The 6,672-nt window shown below is 36.0% G+C and overlaps 1 long non-coding RNA gene across 1 annotated transcript; it reads left to right on the top strand.

The window, feature by feature from the left end:
- Positions 1 to 2,722: 2,722 nt before the first annotated feature.
- On the top strand, positions 2,723 to 4,404 carry LOC110903141. The gene is made up of 3 exons (XR_004891429.1): positions 2,723 to 3,952; positions 4,033 to 4,112; positions 4,224 to 4,404. It is a non-coding gene; the product is annotated as an uncharacterized LOC110903141 (long non-coding RNA).
- The last annotated feature ends 2,268 nt before the right edge of the window (positions 4,405 to 6,672 follow it).

Here is a 6,672-nt window from a genome sequence, read left to right as displayed (position 1 = left end):
CAGAATTTAAATGACAACGACGCCACTTACGCGATTTTAACAAAACCGACGAACGTACGCGATTAATAACGATTACCGACACTATTTTACATGTTTATGACCCAAAAATAACAAATTACAACATTACACGACGTTCGGGATTTGAAAATGGGGTCGCAAGTACGATTGGGCCACTCAAAACGCGGGAATTGGGCTTGTGGGCATGGGGCCCAAGCCCATTAATCCAACCCTATGTATTTAAGTGTAGTCAAAAAGCCCTAAATTCATTTCTCTGCATATCATCAGCTACTCATTCTCTTTTTACTCTCCTCTCCCTCTCGATATACCTCCAAACACACAAACCACACCATCTACCTTAGGGCTGGGAAAATTGCTCGCCGCTCGCTCGCCACTCGCTCGGAAATTGCTCGGAAAATGCTCGCCCGTTCTGTCGCTCGATTATAAATGAGCCACTCCGCTCGGTTCGGTTTGTAAACGAGCCAAGCATGAGCAAAGCTCCGCACGGCTCGGCTCGGCTCGAATATTTTATATATATATATATATATATATAGTGGAGGGTTCAAATGAGAAGAATTTTTTTGTAAGAAGAAAAAAGAAGAAGTTTCAACCAATAAGAACGCTCCATTTTACTTTATTTAATATTTGCATTTAATTTTAATATAAGGGTATATTGGTAAACTTACATAAATCATTAATTTGTATTCTTCCCATTTAATAACTAACTAAATTAAATTTGTAACTCCTTTTCAAAATATATATTTTTTTCCAAATTTAAAAAAAAAACAACTTAATTTAAAGTGTAGAATAACTTACTAGTTGTGTAGGATAAATTACGAGTTGTGTAGGATATATTTCGAGGTGTGTAGGATAAATTTCGACTGTGTAGGATAAAATTCTAAAATGTGTAGGGTATATGTAGGAAAATTTTGATATGTGTAGGTTTTGTAGATTATATGTAGGATAATTAATGATTAGTTGACTAATTAATTAAAGAGGGAAAAATTAATGATATGAGTTATAAATGAAATAGTATTTTACTAATATGCCCTTTCTTCTTTTTATTCTCACATTAAATTTCTTCTCAAATGAACCTTCCCCTATATATATATATATGTATATATATATATATATATATATATATATATATATATATATATATATATATATATATATATTATATAATTTATATTGTAAGTTTGATTCTATATTTCTATTCTACTTGTAAATATAAATATTAATTGGGCTAAGTACTAACAAACCCAAATAGCACTTAGCCCAAATAAAGTCCATTAAATATATAAAGTAAACACTAAAGCTAAACCCTAGTTTCATCTTTTTGAGTTTTTCCCCTTCACATCGTAACTGTGGCCCTGAGGACGCCAGCAACCATCACGAATTCTCATCGAGCTGAGTCTCTGGATTATAAGTAAGTCACTGCCATGTTAATTTAGCTTCATAATTGTATCTATTAGTTGTTGCTACTTGAATCTCTAACGGGATTAGCAAGGGATTTTCCTTCATAATTGTCTTCCACGGAGCCCATTACATTTTAAAGTGTGAGGAGCTAATGTTTACACAAGTGAGAGTAACAGATGAATCAAACAAATGAACAATTAAATAAATCAATTTAGTAATCAATCGATGATTGAAGAATAAAAGAACAGCAACTTTTTGTCTCTAGGCTTTCTTTATTATTTTTTTTTTGTTGTTGAAGAATAAAAGAACAACAACTTTTTTTTTTGTAAATAATTTATATATGTTTTTTTTTTTTGTCAATCAACTCCAATAATCAAAATTGTGATTGAAACTTCATCATGTTGTGTAAAAGGATTAGATATAATGGAGACTGATTAACCTAAATTTATGTTTTACTTTTTGTAGAATAATGGAGACCGATGAAGTTGAGTTACCTGATGAGGAGAACTTTGAGCTAGACGATGAATTCATAGATAAGAACGATGAAGTGTCTGCAGGTAAAAAGCGAAAGCGGAAAAATTCTTCTAATGTGCATCCACATTTTGTGGAGGTTGATGGTTTGTTTAGAGGAAAAACAGTGAAAAAACAACAATGCATCCATTGTAAGCATACCTTCGTGAAAGGCAAGACGAGCACAACGTCAAGTATGGTGCGACATCTCCGGAATGATTGTGTTCTATACAAAAGGTCACTAGGTAAAAAAAAACAGGTACTATCAATTTTGAGCCAATTGGGAAAGATGGTGAAAAAGATTTTACCAGGATTAAGATAAAAGGGGGTTATGATCAAATGAAGTGTCGTGAAATTATTGCAAAAATGATAATAATGCATGAGTTGCCCTTTTCTTTTGTCGAGTACCATTGGTTTAATCAATTATTAAAGTATAACAATCCTTTATATCAAAGAGTTAGTAGGGCAACAATTAGAAGAGATTGTATAAAAGTGGTAGAAGGAGAAAGAGAAAGGATAAAAAAATGTTGAAAAAGGCGACTATGATATCACTTACAAGTGATTGTTGGACATCGAACCAAACGATTGGTTACATGTGTTCAACAGCCCACTTTGTTGATTGTGATTGGAAGTTGAATAAGTGCATTATAGGTTTCAATGAACTTGCACCACCCCATAGTGGTGAGGTGATATCCAATGCTATATTAGAATGTCTTATAAAGTGGGGTATACAAGATAAGATAGGTACCATTACATTAGACAATGCATCTAACAACGACAGGGCAGCCGCGATTTTAATGCACAATTTTCGGGTGAAAGAAAAATTACACTTTGAGGGATTGTTTTTTCATGTTAGATGTTGTGCTCACATTCTAAATTTAGTAGTACAAGACGGTTTAGGCACTATAGAATTGTGTATTTCAAAAATTAGAGAAGGTGTGAAGTACTTGAAAAAGTCATCAGGTCGTTTGTTGAAGTTTGGTGAAATAGCGATATCTCTCGGTATCAGAACTCGGCGTTCTCTTTGCACTGATGTAAAAACTAGGTGGAACTCAACGCGTCGAATGCTTGATTCAGCCATTTACTACAAACAAGCTTTTGAAGGTTATGCATTGAGAGATTCTAACTTTATGTGGTGCCCCACAAATGATGAATGGATTCGGGCCGGAAAAGTTTGCAAGCTATTAGCCGTTTTCCTAAAAGCTACTGATATGTTTTCAGGTATATTATATCATAATCTCAAACTTGCTTCTTAATTTAAAATTACAAGATGTTTGTTTAAATGCTACTAATTTGTTTTCAGGTTCAACATATCTAACTTCAAACTTATTTCTTACTGAAATTTTTAAAGTGAAAAAAGAGATAAATAATGTTTTTATATCAGAGGATTCTTTCTTAATGGAAATGAGTAAACCCATGTTTCAAAAGTTTGAGAAATATTGGGGAGAAATTGGGCTACTTATGTCCATTGCTTCTATTTTAGATCCTCGCTATAAGATGTTGTCAGTTGAATGGACCTTTGAAAAGTTATATCTAGAAGATGAATGTAACAGTCGGGTTCAAGATGTGAAGGACAAGTTAAAATCTCTTTTCGATAAGTATTTTAATGCATATATGAAATCCAAGGCTGCCACGGGTCACTCAAAAGCATCAACATCTTCTGACGAACCGACTCCAGATGTTGATGATTTTCATGCTTTCCTCAAACGTAGACCCGTTGAAATCGGACAAAGAACTGAACTTGAGGTGTATCTAGATGAGCCAAATGATGGATGTGAGGACTCCCAATATGATGTGTTGAAATGGTGGAGTCAACACTGTAGCAAGTTTCCCGTATTAAGCAAGATGGCTAAAGATATTTTTTGGCATTCTGATTACAACTGTCGCTTCCGAATCAGCCTTCAGCGCCGGGGGACGCATATTGGATGATTACCGGAGTTCTCTATCAAAGGATATGGTGGAACTTCTCGTTTGTGGAAGTGATTGGTTAAAGGCCGGCTCAAAAGCAACGATAAAAACATTGGAAGTAAGATTTTATTACATTATTTGTCTATTTATGTTCTTATACTTTATGCACTAACATTTTTTATTACTTTTAATGTGTAGCAATCCGCAAAAGAAGAAGAAAACTTGGATATTGATTTGTTGATTCCGGACGGGTGTGGTACAAGCAATTGAAAAGAAAGGTATCTAAGAGAGGCTGATCATAATACCTTGAATCATTTATAAAATTCTATATTTGTCTATTTTTCATTATTTGACACTTTAACATATTGTAACTAGTTGTGTTTAATTAGTTGGTTTAACAGGTTATGTGTGTTGATCTAAAGAGGGATTTTGTCGAATGAAGATGCCAATATTTATTTTTGTTGAACTCATTATATATGCGAATGAAGACGCCGACACCGACTTTTGCTTGAACTTTAAGATATTTTGTTTTTGAACCGAAGGTTTAATATATGTTTGGCTTATTATGTATGTTGATCTTGAATGATAGTTGACAATGGTGGCCTTTAAATTTGAAATTTTTGTATGAAATTATAATATGAATATTGAAACCAAGCGAAACTGAGCAAAACTGAGCCGCTCGGTTGCAAACCAAGCGAGTTCGAGCAACGATTATTGCTCGTTTCCTTAAATTCGAACCGAGCCGAGCCGCTCGGTTTCAATTCGAGCCGAGTTCGAGCAGAGGCTCGCTCGGTTCGGATCGGCTCGTGAACAGCCCTAATCTACCTCACCTCCACTCCCTCCCTGTGACTTCACAGCCCCCCTGTTGCACGATGTTGAACGATCGGCCACCACCGGATGGTGGTGGCATACGACGACGGCGGTGGTGGCATACGACAGCCGAACGCGGAGAGAGAGGGAGATTGAGGAGTTCTCGGCGGCTGGCAACAGAGAACGATAGGAAGGAGGGAAGCCTACAGCCACCGAACGCAGCGGCGGGGCGGCTGCGTGGGTCCTTCTTAGCGACGGAGAGAGAGCAGGTAGAGATCGAGGCAAGCGACAGAGATGGAATGTTGATGATGATGATGTTGTCGTTGTCCGGCAGTGACATACGACTGCCGGAGTCGCCGTCCAGTGATGATTCTCTCCAGTAAGTGGCTACTTGTCAAAAACTTGTGATTTAAGCTAGCTTGATTACCTTTCAAGCTTTGATTTGGGTCACTACCTGTTTCTTTTTCCGGCAGCCGACGGCGGCAGTGCGACGACCCAGTCAATGATGGTGGTTAAACTTAGTTCATTTTATTTTTGGTATTCGGGTCAGCTTCGGGTGTCTCGGTTCAGTTTAAGCACGGTTCGGTTCGGGTTCTGTCGACACCGGGTCATCGTGGTCGTCTCGGTTCCGGTTCATTTCAACCCGGTTTCGGTTCGAGGCTTGGTTCAACTTGGGTTCACGCCAGTTCTGTTTTAGGTCTTGGCTCGGGTTTAGTCAAAGGTGGTCAAAGTCTGTCAATCGGTCAAACCCAGTTAACTGTCGGATTAACGGGTTATACACGAGACTTGGTATAACATATACGACACGATTATTTTTTTATAGTATTTTGTTTGTATAAAATCAAGCTCGAACCGATACACTTGACGTTTAATTATATTTTAGCATTTGATGTGAATTATATATATATTGTTGTTTACTTGTTGAGTTTTGACAAATATATCAACAACTTGTATTGTCGGGATCATGCAAAAACAGAGGAAACTCTGCCCGTTTTTCGTAAAAATCCGTGAAACGAATTATGAAACGAAGTGTACCGGATTCAATTGTTGTGTAACAACAACCTAATAGCAACAATATGTAAAATATATAAACATATGAACTAAGATTAGAGAGATTATGGAGACAAAGGGAAAATGGAGAATGTAAGAAGTTCATTCTTATTGATGTATCTCACACAAAATATATGAGCCACTATATATAGACTATAACATTAATACAAACATAATTGTGACATGGGAGTTAGAAATGTGGAGAGTCACTAATAATGGATGCATCCATAACACTCCCCCTTGACTTTCCACATGATGATATATTATTCTTTAAGACTCTTGGTGATTCTGCCTCGTTATGTTGCCTCATTAAAAATCAGGTATGTTGCCTCATAACAAAATATATGATTCATAACACTCCCCCTTGTCTCCCCCTAATACTTCTGAATCAGGTATGTTGCCTCATTAAAAATCTTACTAAGAAAACCCAATGGGACAAAACTTAGTCAAGGGAAAAAGAGTGCAACTTGAATAAGTCTCCCCCTCATTTTAACATGTATCCTTTAAGTGACGTGTGTCCATCTTCCTTGAAAGTCGAACAAACTTTTGTAGCCAATGATTTGTCGCTTGATCCCTTAATGTGCACGACTGTGTTTTGTTACATTCCTGCATCTACAAGACTAACAAAACTTCTTTTGATGGGTTAGTAAAATATAATCAAATATCGTTTATACCTGAAATATTTCCTTGAACTCATTCCAATGTATCTTTACTTGACAAGTTTATATCATGACAATAAGGTCAAGTAAAAGATATTATAACCATACATAGCTAGCAAAACATATTAATGCACTTATGCATTTAATGATGGTACTTCTAGAATGAGAATCTCTACTTTGGTAGGAGATGATAATAGTCATTTCTTATAACAAATGACTTAGCAACCTTTAACATACTTTAAGGTTCAACTATGTCCATACTAAAATATCCAAACATCATCTTCTAGATGTACTTGAGGGATTAGTAAAATATAATTAC

This window comes from Helianthus annuus, chromosome 4 (assembly GCF_002127325.2).
Source record: "Helianthus annuus cultivar XRQ/B chromosome 4, HanXRQr2.0-SUNRISE, whole genome shotgun sequence".
Classification (NCBI taxonomy): Eukaryota; Viridiplantae; Streptophyta; class Magnoliopsida; order Asterales; family Asteraceae; genus Helianthus; species Helianthus annuus.
This window is presented reverse-complemented; position numbering and strand designations above follow the sequence as displayed.